A 22,193-nucleotide genomic window follows, 5' to 3' on the forward strand; every position below is an offset into this window, starting at 1 on the left:
GCTTTGTTTGAATGTGTTTCACTTTCATTTGATTCAAAAAGATTGGTTTGAATGTATTTGACTTTCATTTGATTTAATTAGCTTCGTTAAAAGCAATTGACTTTTATTTGATTCAAAAAGCTTTGTTTGAATGTGTTTGACTTTCATTTGATTCAATTAGCTTTGTTGAATGCATTAAACTTTCATTTGATTCAAAAAACTTTGTTTGAATGTGTTTGATTTTTATTTGATTCAAAATGCTTTGTTTGAATGTATTTGACATTCATTTGACTCAAAAAGCTTGGTTTAAATATGTTTGACTTTCATTTGACTTAGAAAGCTTTAATTGAATGTGTTCGACTTTCATTAGATTCAATTAGCTTTGTTTAATGGCTTTGACTTTCATTCGATTGTGAATGCTTTGTTTGAATGTGTTTGACTTTCATTTGTTTCAATTAGCTTTGTTGAATGCCTTTGAACTTCATTTGATTAAAAAAGCTTTGTTTGAATGTCTTTGACTTTCTTTTGATTTCTAAAGCTTGGTTTTAATGTGTTTGACTGTAATCTGATTCAATTAGATTTGTTGAATGCATTTGACTTTCATTTGGTACAAAAAGTTTTGTTTTAATGTGTTTGACTTTCATTTAATTCCTTTAGCATTGTTGAAAGCATTTGACTTTTATTTGATTCAAAAAGCTTTGTTTGACTTTCATTTGATTAAAAAGCTTTGCTTGAATGGGTTTGACTTTCATTTGATTCAAAAATCTTTGTTTGAATGTGTTCGACATTCATTTGATTCAAATAGCTTTGTTGAATACCTTTGACTTTCATTTGATTCAAAATACTTTGTTTGAATGTGTTTGACTTTCATTTGATTCAAAAAGCTTGGTTTGAATGTGTTTGACATTCATTTGATTCAAAAAACTTTCTTTGCATGTGTTTGACTTTCATTTGATTCAATTAGCTTTAATGAATGCATTTGACTTTCATTTGTTTTATAAAGCCTTTTTTAATGTGTTTGACTTTCATTTGATTCAAAAAGCATGGTTTAAATATGTTCGACTTTCATTTGATTCAATTAGCTTTGTTGAATGGCTTTGACTTTCATTTTATTCTAAATGCTTTGTTTGAATGTGTTTGAATTTCATTTGTTTCAATTAGCGTTGTCGAATGCCTTTGAATTTCATTTGATTCAAAAAGCTTTGTTTGAATGTCTTTGACTTTCTTTTGATTTGGAAAGCTTGGTTTTAATGTATTTGAGTGTAATCTGATTCAATTAGATTTGTTGAATGCATTTGACTTTCATTTGATTAAAAAAGCTTTGTTTGAATTTGTTTGACTTTCTTTTGATTCAAAATGCTTGGTTTGAATGTGTTTGACTTTCATATGATTTAATTAGCTTAGTTGAATGCCTTTAAGTTGTATTTGATTCAAAAACCTTTGTTTGAATGTGTTTGACTTTCATTTGATTTAAAAAGTTTGGTTTAAGTGTGTTTGACTTTCATTTGATTCTATTTCATTTGATTCAAAAAGCTTTGTTTGAATGTGTTTGACTTTCATTTGATTCATTTAGTTTTGTTGATTGCATTTAAATTTTATTTGATTCAAAAAGCTTTGTTTAAATGTGTTTGACTTTCATCTGATTCAAAATGCTTTGTTTGAATGTGTTTGACCTTCATTTGATTCAAAAAGTTTAGTTTGAATATTTTTCACTTTCATTTGATTCAAAAAGTTTTGTTTATGTGTGGTTGACTTTTATTTGAATCAATTAGCTTCGTTGAATGCATTTCTATTTCATTTTATTCAAAAAGCTTTGTTTGAATGTGTTTGACTTTCATTTGATTCAATTAGCTTTGTTAAAAGCATTTGACTTTTATTTGATTCAAAAAGCTGTGTTTGAATATGTTTTACTTTTATTTGATTCAAAAAGCTTTATTTGAATGTGTTTGACATTCATTTGATTAAAAAATGCTTTGTTTGAATGTGTTCGACATTCAGTTGATTCATTTAGCGTTGTTGAATGCCTTTGACTTTCATTTGATTCAAAATGCTTTGTTTGAATGTGTTTGACTTTCATTTAATTCAAAAAGCTTGGTTTGAATTTTTTTTACTTTTATTTAATTCAATTAGCTTTGTTGAATGCATTTGACTTTCATGTGGATCAAAAAGCTTTGTTTGAATGTGTTTGACTTTCATTTGATTCAATTACCTTTGTTGATTCCATTTAAATTTTATTAGATTGAAAAATCTTTGTGTGAATGTGTTTGACTTTCATTCGATTAAATTAGGTTTTTTGAATACATTTCTATATCATTTGATTCAAAAAACTTTGTTTGAATGTGTTTGACTCTCATTTGATTCAAAAACCTTGGGTGGAATGTGTTTGACTTTCATTTGATTTATTTAGCTTCGTTGAAGTAATTTGATTTTCTTTTGATTCCAAAAGCTTTGTTTGAATGTATTTGACTTCCGTTTGCTTCAATTAGCTTTAATGAATGCTTTTGTTTTTCGTTTGATTCAAAAACCATAGTTTTAATGCTTTGAACTTTCATTTTATTTAAAAAGCTTCGTTTGAATGTGTTTGACTTTCATTTGATTCAAAAAGATTTGGTTAAATGTCTTTAACTTACATTTGATTTTATTAGCAATGTTGAATGCATTTGACTTTCATTTGATGTGAAAAGATTTTTTGAATATATTTGACTTTCATTAGATTCAATTAGCTTTGTTGAATGCATTTCATTTTATTTGATTAAAAAAGCTTTGGTTGAATTTGTTTGCTATTCATTTGATTCAAAAAGCATTGTTTGAATGTGTTTGACTTTCATTTGATTCAATTAGCTTCGTTGAATGCATTTCTATTTCATTTGATTTAAAAAGCTTTATTTGAATGTGTTTGACTTTCATTTGATTCATTTAGCTTTGTTAAAAGCATTAGACTTTCATTTGATTTAAAAAGCTTTGTTTAAATGTGTTTGACTTTCATTTGATTAGAAAATCTTTGTTTGAATGTGTTTGACTTTCATTTGATTTAAAAGGCTTTGTTTGAATGTGTTCGACATTCATTTGATTCAATTTGCTTTGTTGAATGCCTTTGAAATTCATTTGATTCAAAAAGCTTTGTTTGAATGTGTTTGACTTTCATTTGATTTGAAAAGCTTGGTTTTAATGTGTTTAACTATAATCTGATTCAATTAGATTTGTTGAATGCATTTGACTTTCATTTGATTCAAAAAGCTTTTTTGAATGTGTTTGACTTTCATTTGATTTAAAATGCTTGGTTAGAATGTGTTTGACTTTCATATGATTCAATTAGCTGAGTTGAATGCCTTGACTTTTATTTGATTCAAAAAGCTTTGTGTGAATGTGTTTGACTTTCACTTGATTTAAAAAGCTTGGTTTAAGTGTGTTTGACTTTCAATTGAATCAATTAGCTTCGTTGAATGCATTTCTATTTCATTTGATTCAAAAAGCTTTGTTTGAATGTGTTTGACTTTTATTTGATTCAATTAGCTTTGTTGAAAGCATTTGACTTTTATTTGATTTAAAAAGCTTTGTTTGAATTTGTTTGACTTTCATTTGATTAAAAAAGCTTAATTTGAATGTGTTTGACTTTCATTTGATTCAATAAGCTTTGTTTGAATGTGTTCGACATTCATTTAATTTAATTAGCTTTGTTGAATGCCTTTGACTTTCATTTGATTCAAAATTCTCGGTTTGAATGTGTTTGACTTTAATTTAATTCAATTAGTTTTGTTGAATGCATTTGACTTTCAGGTGATTAAAAAAGCTTTGTTTGAATGTGTTTGACTTTCATTAAATTCAATCAGCATTGTTGAATGCATTTAACTTTCATTTGATTCAAAAAGGTTTGTTTGATTGTGTTTAAGTTTCATTTGATTCAATTAGCTTCATTGAATGCATTTGACTATCATTTGATTCAAAAAGCTTTGTTTGAATATGTTTTACTTTCATTTGATTCAAAAAGCTTTATTTGAATGTGTTTGACATTCATTTGATTCAAAAAGCTTTGTTTGAATGTGTTCGACATTCGATTGATTCAATTAGCGTTGTTGAATGCCTTTGACTTTCATTTGATTCAAAATGCTTTGTTTGAATGTGTTTGACTTTCATTTGATTCAAAAAGCTTGGTTTGAATGTTTTTGACTTTCATTTAATTCAATTAGCTTTGTTGAATGCATTTGACTTTCATGTGAATCAAAAAGCTTTGTTTGAATGTGTTTGACTTTCATTTGATTCAATTACCTTTGTTGATTGCATTTAAATTTTAAAAAATCTTTATGTGAATGTGCTTGACTTTCATTCGATTGAATTAGCTTTGTTGAATGCATTTCTATATCATTTGATTCAAAAAGCTTTGTTTGAATCTATTTGACTTCCGTTTGATTAAATTAGCTTTAATGAATGCTTTTGTCTTTCGTTTGATTCAAAAAGGTTTGTTTGAATGTGTTTGACTTTTATTTGGTTCAAAAAGCTTTGTTCGAATGTGTTTGACTTTCATTTGATTCAAAAAGCTTTGTATGAATGTGTTGACTTTCATTTGAATCAATTAGCTTTGTTTGAATGTGTTCGACTTTCATTTAATTCAATTAGCTTTGTTGATTACCTTTGACTTTCATTTAATTCAAAAAGCTTTGTTTGAATGTGTTCGACATTCATTTGATTCAATTAGCTTTGTTGAATGCCTTTGACTTTCATTTGATTCAAAATGCTTTGTTCGAATGTGTATGACTTTCATTTGATTCAAAAAGCTTGGTTTGAATGTGTTTGACTTTCATTTAATTCAATTAGATTTGTTGAATGCATTTGACTTTCATTCGATTCAATAAGCTTTGATTGAATGTGTTTGACTTTCATTTGATTCAAAAAGCTTGGTTTAAGTGTGTTTGACTTTCATTTGATTCAATTAGCGTCGTAGAATGTATTTCTATTTCATTTGATTCAAAAAGCTTTGTTTTAATGTGTTTGACTTTCTTTTGATTCAATTACCTTTGTTAAAAGCATTTGACTTTTATTTGATTCAAAAAGGTTTGTTTGAATGTGTGTGACCTTCATTTGATTCAAAAACCTTTGTTTGAATGTGTTTGACTTTTATTTGGTTCAAAAAGCTTTGTTCGAATGTGTTTGACTTTCATTTGATTCAAAAAGCTTTGTATGAATGTGTTGACTTTCATTTGAATCAATTAGCTTTGTTTGAATGTGTTCGAATTTAATTTAATTCAATTAGATTTGTTGATTACCTTTGACTTTCATTTAATTCAAAAAGCTTTGTTTGAATGTGTTCGACATTCATTTGATTCAATTAGCTTTGTTGAATTCCTTTGACTTTCATTTGATTCAAAATGCTTTGTTCGAATGTGTATGACTTTCATTTGATTCAAAAAGCTTGGTTTGAATGTGTTTGACTTTCATTTAATTCAATTAGATTTGTTGAATGCATTTGACTTTCATTCGATTCAATAAGCTTTGTTTAAGTGTGTTTGACTCTTATTTGAATCACTTTGCTTCGTTGAACGCATTTCTATTTTATTTGATTCCAAAAGCTTTGTTTGAATGTATTTGACTTTCTTTTGATTCATGTAGCATTAATGAATGCTTTTGACTTTCGTTTGATTCAAAGACCATTGTTTGAATGCTTTGAACTTTCATTTGATTCAAAATGCTACGTTCAAATTTGTTTGACTTTCATTTGATTTTAAAAGATTTGTTTAAATATCTTTGACTTCCATTTCATTCAATTAGCATTGTTGAATGCATTTGACTTTCATTTGATTCTAAAAGATTTTTTTGAATATATTTGACTTTCATTTGATTCAATTAGCTTTGTGTAATGCATTTGACTTTATTTGATTCAAAAAGCTTTGTTTAAATTTGTTTGACTTTCAATTGATTCAAAAAGCTTGGTTTGAATGTGTTTGACTTTCATTTGATTCAATTAGCTTTGTGGAATGCATTTGACTTTAATTTGATTCAAAAAGCTTGGTTTGAGTGAGTTTGACATTCATTTTATTAAAAACGCTTTGGTTGAATGTGTTCGACTTTCATTTGATTCAAAATGCTTTGTTTGAATGCGTTTGACTTTCATTTGATTCAAAAACCTTTGTTTAAGTGTGTTTGACTTTCATTCGATTCAATTAGCTTTGTTGAATGCATTTCTATATCATTTGATTCAAAAAGCTTTATTTGAATGTGTTTGACTTTCATTTGATTCAAAAAGCTTTGTTTGAATGTGTTTGACTTTCATTTGATTCAAAAAGCTTTGTTTGAATGTGTTTGACTTTCATTTGATTCAAAAAGCTTGGTTTAAGTGTGTTTGACTTTCATTTGATTCAGTTAGCTTCGTAGAATGCATTTCTATTTCATTTAATTCAAAAAGCTTTGTTTTAATGTGTTTGACTTTCATTTAATTCAATTAGCTTTGTTAAAAGCATTTGACTTTTATTTGATTCAAAAAGCTGTGTTTGAATATGTTTTACTTTCATTTGATTAAAAAATCTTTGTTTGAATGTGTTTGACTTTCATTTGATTCAAAAAGATTGGTTTAAGTGTGTTTGACTTTCATTTGATTTAATTAGCTTCGTTGAATGCATTTCTATTTCATTTGCTTCAAAAAGCTTTGTTTGAATGTGTTTGACTTTCATCTGATTCAATTAGCGTTGTTGAATTCCTTTGACTTTCATTTGATTCAAAAAGCTTTGTTTGAATGTGTTTGACTTTCATTTGATTCAAAAAGCTTGGTTTGAATGTGTTTGACTTTCATTTAATTCAATTAGCTTTGTTAAATGCATTTGACTTTCATGTGATTTTAAAAGCTTTGTTTGAATGTGTTTGACTTTCATTTGATTCAATTAGCTTTGTTGATTCCATTTAAATTTCATTTTATTCATAAATCTTTGTTTGAATGTGTTTGACTTTCATTTGATTCAATTAGCTTTGTTAAAAGCATTTGACTTTTATTTGATTCAAAAATCTTTGTTTGAATGTTTGTGACCTTCCTTTGATTCAAAAAGCTTTGTTTGAATGTGTTTGACTTTTATTTGGTTCAAAAAGCTTTGTTCGAATGTGTTTGACTTTCATTTGATTCAAAAAGCTTTGTATGAATGTGTTGACTTTCATTTGAATCAATTAGCTTTGTTTGAATGTGTTCGAATTTAATTTAATTCAATTAGATTTGTTGATTACCTTTGACTTTCATTTAATTCAAAAAGATTTGTTTGAATGTGTTCGACATTCATTTGATTCAATTAGCTTTGTTGAATTCCTTTGACTTTCATTTGATTCAAAATGCTTTGTTCGAATGTGTATGACTTTCATTTGATTCAAAAAGCTTGGTTTGAATGTGTTTGACTTTCATTTAAGTCAATTAGATTTGTTGAATGCATTTGACTTTCATTCCATTCAATAAGCTTTGTTTAAGTGTGTTTGACTCTTATTTGATTGAACGCATTTCTATTTTATTTGATTCCAAAAGCTTTGTTTGAATGTATTTGACTTTCGTTTGATTCATGTAGCATTAATGAATGCTTTTGACTATCGTTTGATTCAAAGACCATTGTTTGAATGCTTTGAACTTTCATTTGATTCAAAATGCTACGTTCAAATTTGTTTGACTTTCATTTGATTTTAAAAGATTTGTTTAAATATCTTTGACTTCCATTTGATTCAATTAGCATTGTTGAATGCATTTGACTTTCATTTGATTCTAAAAGATTTTTTTGAATATATTTGACTTTCATTTGATTCAATTAGCTTTGTGTAATGCATTTGACTTTATTTGATTCAAAAAGCTTTGTTTAAATTTGTTTGACTTTCAATTGATTCAAAAAGCTTGGTTTGAATGTGTTTGACTTTCATTTGATTCAATTAGCTTTGTTGATTGCATTTGACTTTAATTTGATTCAAAAAGCTTGGTTTGAGTGAGTTTGACATTCATTTGATTAAAAAAGCTTTGGTTGAATGTGTTCGACTTTCATTTGATTCAAAATGCTTTGTTTGAATGCGTTTGACTTTCATTTGATTCAAAAACCTTTGTTTAAGTGTGTTTGACTTTCATTCGATTCAATTAGCTTTGTTGAATGCATTTCTATATCATTTGATTCAAAAAGCTTTATTTGAATGTGTTTGACTTTCATTTGATTCAAAAAGCTTTGTTTGAATGTGTTTGACTTTCATTTGATTCAAAAAGCTTTGTTTGAATGTGTTTGACTTTCATTTGATTCAAAAAGCATGGTTTAACTGTGTTTGACTTTCATTTGATTCAGTTAGCTTCGTAGAATGCATTTCTATTTCATTTGATTCAAAAGGCTTTGTTTTAATGTGTTTGACTTTCATTTGATTCAATTAGCTTTGTTAAAAGAATTTGACTTTTATTTGATTCAAAAAGCTGTGTTTGAATATGTTTTACTTTCATTTGATTAAAAAATCTTTGTTTGAATGTGTTTGACTTTCATTTGATTCAAAAAGATTGGTTGAAGTGTGTTTGACTTTCATTTGATTTAATTAGCTTCGTTGAATGCATTTCTATTTCATTTGCTTCAAAAAGCTTTGTTTGAATGTGTTTGACTTTCATCTGATTCAATTAGCGTTGTTGAATTCCTTTGACTTTCATTTGATTCAAAAAGCTTTGTTTGAATGTGTTTGACTTTCATTTGATTCAAAAAGCTTGGTTTGAATGTGTTTGACTTTCATTTAATTCAATTAGCTTTGTTGAATGCATTTGACTTTCATGTGATTTTAAAAGCTTTGTTTGAATGTGTTTGACTTTCATTTGATTCAATTAGCTTTGTTGATTCCATTTAAATTTCATTTTATTCATAAATCTTTGTTTGAATGTGTTTGACTTTCATTTGATTCAATTAGCTTTGTTAAAAGCATTTGACTTTTATTTGATTCAAAAATCTTTGTTTGAATGTTTGTGACCTTCCTTTGATTCAAAAAGCTTTGTTTGAATGTGTTTGACTTTTATTTGGTTCAAAAAGCTTTGTTCGAATGTGTTTGACTTTCATTTGATTCAAAAAGCTTTGTATGAATGTGTTGACTTTCATTTGAATCAATTAGCTTTGTTTGAATGTGTTCGACTTTCATTTAATTCAATTAGCTTTGTTGATTACCTTTGACTTTCATTTAATTCAAAAAGCTTTGTTTGAATGTGTTCGACATTCATTTGATTCAATTAGCTTTGTTGAATGCCTTTGACTTTCATTTGATTCAAAATGCTTTGTTCGAATGTGTATGACTTTCATTTGATTCAAAAAGCTTGGTTTGAATGTGTTTGACTTTCATTTAATTCAATTAGATTTGTTGAATGCATTTGACTTTCATTCGATTCAATAAGCTTTGTTTAAGTGTGTTTGACTCTTATTTGAATCACTTTGCTTCGTTGAACGCATTTCTATTTTATTTGATTCCAAAAGCTTTGTTTGAATGTATTTGACTTTTGTTTGATTCATGTAGCATTAATGAATGCTTTTGACTTTCGTTTGATTCAAAGACCATTGTTTGAATGCTTTGAACTTTCATTCGATTCAAAATGCTACGTTCAAATTTGTTTGACTTTCATTTGATTTTAAAAGATTTGTTTAAATATCTTTGACTTCCATTTCATTCAATTAGCATTGTTGAATGCATTTGACTTTCATTTGATTCTAAAAGATTTTTTTGAATATATTTGACTTTCATTTGATTCAATTAGCTTTGTGTAATGCATTTGACTTTATTTGATTCAAAAAGCTTTGTTTAAATTTGTTTGACTTTCAATTGATTCAAAAAGCTTGGTTTGAATGTGTTTGACTTTCATTTGATTCAATTAGCTTTGTGGAATGCATTTGACTTTAATTTGATTCAAAAAGCTTGGTTTGAGTGAGTTTGACATTCATTTTATTAAAAACGCTTTGGTTGAATGTGTTCGACTTTCATTTGATTCAAAATGCTTTGTTTGAATGCGTTTGACTTTCATTTGATTCAAAAACCTTTGTTTAAGTGTGTTTGACTTTCATTCGATTCAATTAGCTTTGTTGAATGCATTTCTATATCATTTGATTCAAAAAGCTTTATTCGAATGTGTTTGACTTTCATTTGATTCAAAAAGCTTTGTTTGAATGTGTTTGACTTTCATTTGATTCAAAAAGCTTTGTTTGAATGTGTTTGACTTTCATTTGATTCAAAAAGCTTGGTTTAAGTGTGTTTGACTTTCATTTGATTCAGTTAGCTTCGTAGAATGCATTTCTATTTCATTTAATTCAAAAAGCTTTGTTTTAATGTGTTTGACTTTCATTTAATTCAATTAGCTTTGTTAAAAGCATTTGACTTTTATTTGATTCAAAAAGCTGTGTTTGAATATGTTTTACTTTCATTTGATTAAAAAATCTTTGTTTGAATGTGTTTGACTTTCATTTGATTCAAAAAGATTGGTTTAAGTGTGTTTGACTTTCATTTGATTTAATTAGCTTCGTTGAATGCATTTCTATTTCATTTGCTTCAAAAAGCTTTGTTTGAATGTGTTTGACTTTCATCTGATTCAATTAGCGTTGTTGAATTCCTTTGACTTTCATTTGATTCAAAAAGCTTTGTTTGAATGTGTTTGACTTTCATTTGATTCAAAAAGCTTGGTTTGAATGTGTTTGACTTTCATTTAATTCAATTAGCTTTGTTAAATGCATTTGACTTTCATGTGATTTTAAAAGCTTTGTTTGAATGTGTTTGACTTTCATTTGATTCAATTAGCTTTGTTGATTCCATTTAAATTTCATTTTATTCATAAATCTTTGTTTGAATGTGTTTGACTTTCATTTGATTCAATTAGCTTTGTTAAAAGCATTTGACTTTTATTTGATTCAAAAATCTTTGTTTGAATGTTTGTGACCTTCCTTTGATTCAAAAAGCTTTGTTTGAATGTGTTTGACTTTTATTTGGTTCAAAAAGCTTTGTTCGAATGTGTTTGACTTTCATTTGATTCAAAAAGCTTTGTATGAATGTGTTGACTTTCATTTGAATCAATTAGCTTTGTTTGAATGTGTTCGAATTTAATTTAATTCAATTAGATTTGTTGATTACCTTTGACTTTCATTTAATTCAAAAAGATTTGTTTGAATGTGTTCGACATTCATTTGATTCAATTAGCTTTGTTGAATTCCTTTGACTTTCATTTGATTCAAAATGCTTTGTTCGAATGTGTATGACTTTCATTTGATTCAAAAAGCTTGGTTTGAATGTGTTTGACTTTCATTTAAGTCAATTAGATTTGTTGAATGCATTTGACTTTCATTCCATTCAATAAGCTTTGTTTAAGTGTGTTTGACTCTAATTTGATTGAACGCATTTCTATTTTATTTGATTCCAAAAGCTTTGTTTGAATGTATTTGACTTTCGTTTGATTCATGTAGCATTAATGAATGCTTTTGACTATCGTTTGATTCAAAGACCATTGTTTGAATGCTTTGAACTTTCATTTGATTCAAAATGCTACGTTCAAATTTGTTTGACTTTCATTTGATTTTAAAAGATTTGTTTAAATATCTTTGACTTCCATTTGATTCAATTAGCATTGTTGAATGCATTTGACTTTCATTTGATTCTAAAAGATTTTTTTGAATATATTTGACTTTCATTTGATTCAATTAGCTTTGTGTAATGCATTTGACTTTATTTGATTCAAAAAGCTTTGTTTAAATTTGTTTGACTTTCAATTGATTCAAAAAGCTTGGTTTGAATGTGTTTGACTTTCATTTGATTCAATTAGCTTTGTTGATTGCATTTGACTTTAATTTGATTCAAAAAGCTTGGTTTGAGTGAGTTTGACATTCATTTGATTAAAAAAGCTTTGGTTGAATGTGTTCGACTTTCATTTGATTCAAAATGCTTTGTTTGAATGCGTTTGACTTTCATTTGATTCAAAAACCTTTGTTTAAGTGTGTTTGACTTTCATTCGATTCAATTAGCTTTGTTGAATGCATTTCTATATCATTTGATTCAAAAAGCTTTATTTGAATGTGTTTGACTTTCATTTGATTCAAAAAGCTTGGTTTGAATGTGTTTGACTTTCATTTAATTCAATTAGATTTGTTGAATGCATTTGACTTTCATTCGATTCAATAAGCTTTGTTTAAGTGTGTTTGACTCTTATTTGAATCACTTTGCTTCGTTGAACGCATTTCTATTTTATTTGATTCCAAAAGCTTTGTTTGAATGTATTTGACTTTCGTTTGATTCATGTAGCATTAATGAATGCTTTTGACTTTCGTTTGATTCAAAGACCATTGTTTGAATGCTTTGAACTTTCATTTGATTCAAAATGCTACGTTCAAATTTGTTTGACTTTCATTTAATTTTAAAAGATTTGTTTAAATATCTTTGACTTCCATTTCATTCAATTAGCATTGTTGAATGCATTTGACTTTCATTTGATTCTAAAAGATTTTTTTGAATATATTTGACTTTCATTTGTTTCAATTAGCTTTGTGTAATGCATTTGACTTTATTTGATTCAAAAAGCTTTGTTTAAATTTGTTTGACTTTCAATTGATTCAAAAAGCTTGGTTTGAATGTGTTTGACTTTCATTTAATTTAATTAGCTTTGTGGAATGCATTTGACTTTAATTTGATTCAAAAAGCTTGGTTTGAGTGAGTTTGACATTCATTTGATTAAAAAAGCTTTGGTTGAATGTGTTCGACTTTCATTTGATTCAAAATGCTTTGTTTGAATGCGTTTGACTTTCATTTTATTCAAAAAGCTTTGTTTAAGTGTGTTTGACTTTCATTCGATTCAATTAGCTTTGTTGAATGCATTTCTATATCATTTGATTCAAAAAGCTTTATTTGAATGTGTTTGACTTTCATTTGATTCAAAAAGCTTTGTTTGAATGTGTTTGACTTTCATTTGATTCAAAAAGCTTTGTTTGAATGTGTTTGACTTTCATTTGATTCAAAAATCTTGGTTTAAGTGTGTTTGACTTTCATTTGATTCAGTTAGCTTCGTAGAATGCATTTCTATTTCATTTGATTCAAAAAGCTTTGTTTTAATGTGTTTGACTTTCATTTGATTCAATTAGCTTTGTTAAAAGCATTTGACTTTTATTTGATTCAAAAAGCTGTGTTTGAATATGTTTTACTTTCATTTGATTAAAAAATCTTTGTTTGAATGTGTTTGACTTTCATTTGATTCAAAAAGATTGGTTTAAGTGTGTTTGACTTTCATTTGATTTAATTAGCTTCGTTGAATGCATTTCTATTTCATTTGCTTCAAAAAGCTTTGTTTGAATGTGTTTGACTTTCATCTGATTCAATTAGCGTTGTTGAATTCCTTTGACTTTCATTTGATTCAAAAAGCTTTGTTTGAATGTGTTTGACTTTCATTTGATTCAAAAAGCTTGGTTTGAATGTGTTTGACTTTCATTTAATTCAATTAGCTTTGTTGAATGCATTTGACTTTCATGTGATTTTAAAAGCTTTGTTTGAATGTGTTTGACTTTCTTTTGATTCAATTAGCTTTGTTGATTCCATTTAAATTTCATTTTATTCATAAATCTTTGTTTGAATGTGTTTGACTTTCATTTGATTCAATTAGCTTTGTTAAAAGCATTTGACTTTTATTTGATTCAAAAATCTTTGTTTGAATGTTTGTGACCTTCCTTTGATTCAAAAAGCTTTGTTTGAATGTGTTTGACTTTTATTTGGTTCAAAAAGCTTTGTTCGAATGTGTTTGACTTTCATTTGATTCAAAAAGCTTTGTATGAATGTGTTGACTTTCATTTGAATCAATTAGCTTTGTTTGAATGTGTTCGACTTTCATTTAATTCAATTAGCTTTGTTGATTACCTTTGACTTTCATTTAATTCAAAAAGCTTTGTTTGAATGTGTTCGACATTCATTTGATTCAATTAGCTTTGTTGAATGCCTTTGACTTTCATTTGATTCAAAATGCTTTGTTCGAATGTGTATGACTTTCATTTGATTCAAAAAGCTTGGTTTGAATGTGTTTGACTTTCATTTAATTCAATTAGATTTGTTGAATGCATTTGACTTTCATTCGATTCAATAAGCTTTGTTTAAGTGTGTTTGACTCTTATTTGAATCACTTTGCTTCGTTGAACGCATTTCTATTTTATTTGATTCCAAAAGCTTTGTTTGAATGTATTTGACTTTTGTTTGATTCATGTAGCATTAATGAATGCTTTTGACTTTCGTTTGATTCAAAGACCATTGTTTGAATGCTTTGAACTTTCATTCGATTCAAAATGCTACGTTCAAATTTGTTTGACTTTCATTTGATTTTAAAAGATTTGTTTAAATATCTTTGACTTCCATTTCATTCAATTAGCATTGTTGAATGCATTTGACTTTCATTTGATTCTAAAAGATTTTTTTGAATATATTTGACTTTCATTTGATTCAATTAGCTTTGTGTAATGCATTTGACTTTATTTGATTCAAAAAGCTTTGTTTAAATTTGTTTGACTTTCAATTGATTCAAAAAGCTTGGTTTGAATGTGTTTGACTTTCATTTGATTCAATTAGCTTTGTTGAATGCATTTGACTTTAATTTGATTCAAAAAGCTTGGTTTGAGTGAGTTTGACATTCATTTGATTAAAAAAGCTTTGGTTGAATGTGTTCGACTTTCATTTGATTCAAAATGCTTTGTTTGAATGCGTTTGACTTTCATTTGATTCAAAAACCTTTGTTTAAGTGTGTTTGACTTTCATTCGATTCAATTAGCTTTGTTGAATGCATTTCTATATCATTTGATTCAAAAAGATTGGTTTAAGTGTGTTTGACTTTCATTTGATTCAAAAAGCTTTGTTTGAATGTGTTTGACTTTCATTTGATTCAAAAAGCTTTGTTTGAATGTGTTTGACTTTCATTTGATTCAAAAAGCATGGTTTAACTGTGTTTGACTTTCATTTGATTCAGTTAGCTTCGTAGAATGCATTTCTATTTCATTTGATTCAAAAAGCTTTGTTTTAATGTGTTTGACTTTCATTTGATTCAATTAGCTTTGTTAAAAGAATTTGACTTTTATTTGATTCAAAAAGCTGTGTTTGAATATGTTTTACTTTCATTTGATTAAAAAATCTTTGTTTGAATGTGTTTGACTTTCATTTGATTCAAAAAGATTGGTTTAAGTGTGTTTGACTTTCATTTGATTTAATTAGCTTCGTTGAATGCATTTCTATTTCATTTGCTTCAAAAAGCTTTGTTTGAATGTGTTTGACTTTCATCTGATTCAATTAGCGTTGTTGAATTCCTTTGACTTTCATTTGATTCAAAAAGCTTTGTTTGAATGTGTTTGACTTTCATTTGATTCAAAAAGCTTGGTTTGAATGTGTTTGACTTTCATTTAATTCAATTAGCTTTGTTAAATGCATTTGACTTTCATGTGATTTTAAAAGCTTTGTTTGAATGTGTTTGACTTTCATTTGATTCAATTAGCTTTGTTGATTCCATTTAAATTTCATTTTATTCATAAATCTTTGTTTGAATGTGTTTGACTTTCATTTGATTCAATTAGCTTTGTTAAAAGCATTTGACTTTTATTTGATTCAAAAATCTTTGTTTGAATGTTTGTGACCTTCCTTTGATTCAAAAAGCTTTGTTTGAATGTGTTTGACTTTTATTTGGTTCAAAAAGCTTTGTTCGAATGTGTTTGACTTTCATTTGATTCAAAAAGCTTTGTATGAATGTGTTGACTTTCATTTGAATCAATTAGCTTTGTTTGAATGTGTTCGACTTTCATTTAATTCAATTAGCTTTGTTGATTACCTTTGACTTTCATTTAATTCAAAAAGCTTTGTTTGAATGTGTTCGACATTCATTTGATTCAATTAGCTTTGTTGAATGCCTTTGACTTTCATTTGATTCAAAATGCTTTGTTCGAATGTGTATGACTTTCATTTGATTCAAAAAGCTTGGTTTGAATGTGTTTGACTTTCATTTAATTCAATTAGATTTGTTGAATGCATTTGACTTTCATTCGATTCAATAAGCTTTGTTTAAGTGTGTTTGACTCTTATTTGAATCACTTTGCTTCGTTGAACGCATTTCTATTTTATTTGATTCCAAAAGCTTTGTTTGAATGTATTTGACTTTCATTTGATTCATGTAGCATTAATGAATGCTTTTGACTTTCGTTTGATTCAAAGACCATTGTTTGAATGCTTTGAACTTTCATTTGATTCAAAATGCTACGTTCAAATTTGTTTGACTTTCATTTGATTTTAAAAGATTTGTTTAAATATCTTTGACTTCTATTTCATTCAATTAGCATTGTTGAATGCATTTGACTTTCATTTGATTCTAAAAGATTTTTTTGAATATATTTGACTTTCATTTGTTTCAATTAGCTTTGTGTAATGCATTTGACTTTATTTTATTCAAAAAGCTTTGTTTAAATTTGTTTGACTTTCAATTGATTCAAAAAGCTTAGTTTGAATGTGTTTGACTTTCATTTGATTCAATTAGCTTTGTGGAATGCATTTGACTTTAATTTGATTCAAAAAGCTTGGTTTGAGTGAGTTTGACATTCATTTGATTAAAAAAGCTTTGGTTGAATGTGTTCGACTTTCATTTGATTCAAAATGCTTTGTTTGAATGCGTTTGACTTTCATTTTATTCAAAAAGCTTTGTTTAAGTGTGTTTGACTTTCATTCGATTCAATTAGCTTTGTTGAATGCATTTCTATATCATTTGATTCAAAAAGCTTTATTTGAATGTGTTTGACTTTCATTTGATTCAAAAAGCTTTGTTTGAATGTGTTTGACTTTCATTTGATTCAAAAAGCTTTGTTTGAATGTGTTTGACTTTCATTTGATTCAAAAAGCTTGGTTTAAGTGTGTTTGACTTTCATTTGATTCAGTTAGCTTCGTAGAATGCATTTCTATTTCATTTGATTCAAAAAGCTTTGTTTTAATGTGTTTGACTTTCATTTGATTCAATTAGCTTTGTTAAAAGCATTTGACTTTTATTTGATTCAAAAAGCTGTGTTTGAATATGTTTTACTTTCATTTGATTAAAAAATCTTTGTTTGAATGTGTTTGACTTTCATTTGATTCAAAAAGATTGGTTTAAGTGTGTTTGACTTTCATTTGATTTAATTAGCTTCGTTGAATGCATTTCTATTTCATTTGCTTCAAAAAGCTTTGTTTGAATGTGTTTGACTTTCATCTGATTCAATTAGCGTTGTTGAATTCCTTTGACTTTCATTTGATTCAAAAAGCTTTGTTTGAATGTGTTTGACTTTCATTTGATTCAAAAAGCTTGGTTTGAATGTGTTTGACTTTCATTTAATTCAATTAGCTTTGTTGAATGCATTTGACTTTCATGTGATTTTAAAAGCTTTGTTTGAATGTGTTTGACTTTCATTTGATTCAATTAGCTTTGTTGATTCCATTTAAATTTCATTTTATTCATAAATCTTTGTTTGAATGTGTTTGACTTTCATTTGATTCAATTAGCTTTGTTAAAAGCATTTGACTTTTATTTGATTCAAAAATCTTTGTTTGAATGTTTGTGACCTTCCTTTGATTCAAAAAGCTTTGTTTGAATGTGTTTGACTTTTATTTGGTTCAAAAAGCTTTGTTCGAATGTGTTTGACTTTCATTTGATTCAAAAAGCTTTGTATGAATGTGTTGACTTTCATTTGAATCAATTAGCTTTGTTTGAATGTGTTCGACTTTCATTTAATTCAATTAGCTTTGTTGATTACCTTTGACTTTCATTTAATTCAAAAAGCTTTGTTTGAATGTGTTCGACATTCATTTGATTCAATTAGCTTTGTTGAATGCCTTTGACTTTCATTTGATTCAAAATGCTTTGTTCGAATGTGTATGACTTTCATTTGATTCAAAAAGCTTGGTTTGAATGTGTTTGACTTGCATTTAATTCAATTAGATTTGTTGAATGCATTTGACTTTCATTCGATTCAATAAGCTTTGTTTAAGTGTGTTTGACTCTTATTTGAATCACTTTGCTTCGTTGAACGCATTTCTATTTTATTTGATTCCAAAAGCTTTGTTTGAATGTATTTGACTTTCGTTTGATTCATGTAGCATTAATGAATGCTTTTGACTTTCGTTTGATTCAAAGACCATTGTTTGAATGCTTTGAACTTTCATTTGATTCAAAATGCTACGTTCAAATTTGTTTGACTTTCATTTGATTTTAAAAGATTTGTTTAAATATTTTTGACTTCCATTTCATTCAATTAGCATTGTTGAATGCATTTGACTTTCATTTGATTCTAAAAGATTTTTTTGAATATATTAGACTTTCATTTGTTTCAATTAGCTTTGTGTAATGCATTTGACTTTATTTGATTCAAAAAGCTTTGTTTAAATTTGTTTGACTTTCAATTGATTCAAAAAGCTTGGTTTGAATGTGTTTGACTTTCATTTGATTCAATTAGCTTTGTGGAATGCATTTGACTTTAATTTGATTCAAAAAGCTTGGTTTGAGTGAGTTTGACATTCATTTGATTAAAAAAGCTTTGGTTGAATGTATTCGACTTTCATTTGATTCAAAATGCTTTGTTTGAATGCGTTTGACTTTCATTTTATTCAAAAAGCTTTGTTTAAGTGTGTTTGACTTTCATTCGATTCAATTAGCTTTGTTGAATGCATTTCTATATCATTTGATTCAAAAAGCTTTATTTGAATGTGTTTGACTTTCATTTGATTCAAAAAGCTTTGTTTGAATGTGTTTGACTTTCATTTGATTCAAAAAGCTTTGTTTGAATGTGTTTGACTTTCATTTGATTCAAAAAGCTTGGTTTAAGTGTGTTTGACTTTCATTTGATTCAGTTAGCTTCGTAGAATGCATTTCTATTTCATTTGATTCAAAAAGCTTTGTTTTAATGTGTTTGACTTTCATTTGATTCAATTAGCTTTGTTAAAAGCATTTGACTTTTATTTGATTCAAAAAGCTGTGTTTGAATATGTTTTACTTTCATTTGATTAAAAAATCTTTGTTTGAATGTGTTTGACTTTCATTTGATTCAAAAAGATTGGTTTAAGTGTGTTTGACTTTCATTTGATTTAATTAGCTTCGTTGAATGCATTTCTATTTCATTTGCTTCAAAAAGCTTTGTTTGAATGTGTTTGACTTTCATCTGATTCAATTAGCGTTGTTGAATTCCTTTGACTTTCATTTGATTCAAAAAGCTTTGTTTGAATGTGTTTGACTTTCATTTGATTCAAAAAGCTTGGTTTGAATGTGTTTGACTTTCATTTAATTCAATTAGCTTTGTTGAATGCATTTGACTTTCATGTGATTTTAAAAGCTTTGTTTGAATGTGTTTGACTTTCATTTGATTCAATTAGCTTTGTTGATTCCATTTAAATTTCATTTTATTCATAAATTTTTGTTTGAATGTGTTTGACTTTCATTTGATTCAATTAGCTTTGTTAAAAGCATTTGACTTTTATTTGATTCAAAAATCTTTGTTTGAATGTTTGTGACCTTCCTTTGATTCAAAAAGCTTTGTTTGAATGTGTTTGACTTTTATTTGGTTCAAAAAGCTTTGTTCGAATGTGTTTGACTTTCATTTGATTCAAAAAGCTTTGTATGAATGTGTTGACTTTCATTTGAATCAATTAGCTTTGTTTGAATGTGTTCGACTTTCATTTAATTCAATTAGCTTTGTTGATTACCTTTGACTTTCATTTAATTCAAAAAGCTTTGTTTGAATGTGTTCGACATTCATTTGATTCAATTAGCTTTGTTGAATGCCTTTGACTTTCATTTGATTCAAAATGCTTTGTTCGAATGTGTATGACTTTCATTTGATTCAAAAAGCTTGGTTTGAATGTGTTTGACTTTCATTTAATTCAATTAGATTTGTTGAATGCATTTGACTTTCATTCGATTCAATAAGCTTTGTTTAAGTGTGTTTGACTCTTATTTGAATCACTTTGCTTCGTTGAACACATTTCTATTTTATTTGATTCCAAAAGCTTTGTTTGAATGTATTTGACTTTCGTTTGATTCATGTAGCATTAATGAATGCTTTTGACTTTCGTTTGATTCAAAGACCATTGTTTGAATGCTTTGAACTTTCATTTGATTCAAAATGCTACGTTCAAATTTGTTTGACTTTCATTTGATTTTAAAAGATTTGTTTAAATATCTTTGACTTCCATTTCATTCAATTAGCATTGTTGAATGCATTTGACTTTCATTTGATTCTAAAAGATTTTTTTGAATATATTTGACTTTCATTTGATTCAATTAGCTTTGTGTACTGCATTTGACTTTATTTGATTCAAAAAGCTTTGTTTAAATTTGTTTGACTTTCAATTGATTCAAAAAGCTTGGTTTGAATGTGTTTGACTTTCATTTGATTCAATTAGCTTTGTTGAATGCATTTGACTTTAATTTGATTCAAAAAGCTTGGTTTGAGTGAGTTTGACATTCATTTGATTAAAAAAGCTTTGGTTGAATGTGTTCGACTTTCATTTGATTCAAAATGCTTTGTTTGAATGCGTTTGACTTTCATTTGATTCAAAAACCTTTGTTTAAGTGTGTTTGACTTTCATTCGATTCAATTAGCTTTGTTGAATGCATTTCTATATCATTTGATTCAAAAAGATTGGTTTAAGTGTGTTTGACTTTCATTTGATTCAAAAAGCTTTGTTTGAATGTGTTTGACTTTCATTTGATTCAAAAAGCTTTGTTTGAATGTGTTTGACTTTCATTTGATTCAAAAAGCATGGTTTAACTGTGTTTGACTTTCATTTGATTCAGTTAGCTTCGTAGAATGCATTTCTATTTCATTTGATTCAAAAAGCTTTGTTTTAATGTGTTTGACTTTCATTTGATTCAATTAGCTTTGTTAAAAGAATTTGACTTTTATTTGATTCAAAAAGCTGTGTTTGAATATGTTTTACTTTCATTTGATTAAAAAATCTTTGTTTGAATGTGTTTGACTTTCATTTGATTCAAAAAGATTGGTTTAAGTGTGTTTGACTTTCATTTGATTTAATTAGCTTCGTTGAATGCATTTCTATTTCATTTGCTTCAAAAAGCTTTGTTTGAATGTGTTTGACTTTCATCTGATTCAATTAGCGTTGTTGAATTCCTTTGACTTTCATTTGATTCAAAAAGCTTTGTTTGAATGTGTTTGACTTTCATTTGATTCAAAAAGCTTGGTTTGAATGTGTTTGACTTTCATTTAATTCAATTAGCTTTGTTGAATGCATTTGACTTTCATGTGATTTTAAAAGCTTTGTTTGAATGTGTTTGACTTTCATTTGATTCAATTAGCTTTGTTGATTCCATTTAAATTTCATTTTATTCATAAATCTTTGTTTGAATGTGTTTGACTTTCATTTGATTCAATTAGCTTTGTTAAAAGCATTTGACTTTTATTTGATTCAAAAATCTTTGTTTGAATGTTTGTGACCTTCCTTTGATTCAAAAAGCTTTGTTTGAATGTGTTTGACTTTTATGTGGTTCAAAAAGCTTTGTTCGAATGTGTTTGACTTTCATTTGATTCAAAAAGCTTTGTATGAATGTGTTGACTTTCATTTGAATCAATTAGCTTTGTTTGAATGTGTTCGACTTTCATTTAATTCAATTAGCTTTGTTGATTACCTTTGACTTTCATTTAATTCAAAAAGCTTTGTTTGAATGTGTTCGACATTCATTTGATTCAATTAGCTTTGTTGAATGCCTTTGACTTTCATTTGATTCAAAATGCTTTGTTCGAATGTGTATGACTTTCATTTGATTCAAAAAGCTTGGTTTGAATGTGTTTGACTTTCATTTAATTCAATTAGATTTGTTGAATGCATTTGACTTTCATTCGATTCAATAAGCTTTGTTTAAGTGTGTTTGACTCTTATTTGAATCACTTTGCTTCGCTGAACGCATTTCTATTTTATTTGATTCCAAAAGCTTTGTTTGAATGTATTTGACTTTCGTTTGATTCATGTAGCATTAATGAATGCTTTTGACTTTCGTTTAATTCAAAGACCATTGTTTGAATGCTTTGAACTTTCATTTAATTCAAAATGCTACGTTCAAATTTGTTTGACTTTCATTTGATTTTAAAAGATTTGTTTAAATATCTTTGACTTCCATTTCATTCAATTAGCATTGTTGAATGCATTTGACTTTCATTTGATTCTAAAAGATTTTTTTGAATATATTTGACTTTCATTTGATTCAATTAGCATTGTGTAATGCATTTGACTTTATTTGATTC

The sequence above is a fragment of the Chenopodium album genome, chromosome 11, assembly GCF_948465745.1.
Source record: "Chenopodium album chromosome 11, dcCheAlbu1.1, whole genome shotgun sequence".
Lineage (NCBI taxonomy): Eukaryota > Viridiplantae > Streptophyta > Magnoliopsida > Caryophyllales > Amaranthaceae > Chenopodium > Chenopodium album.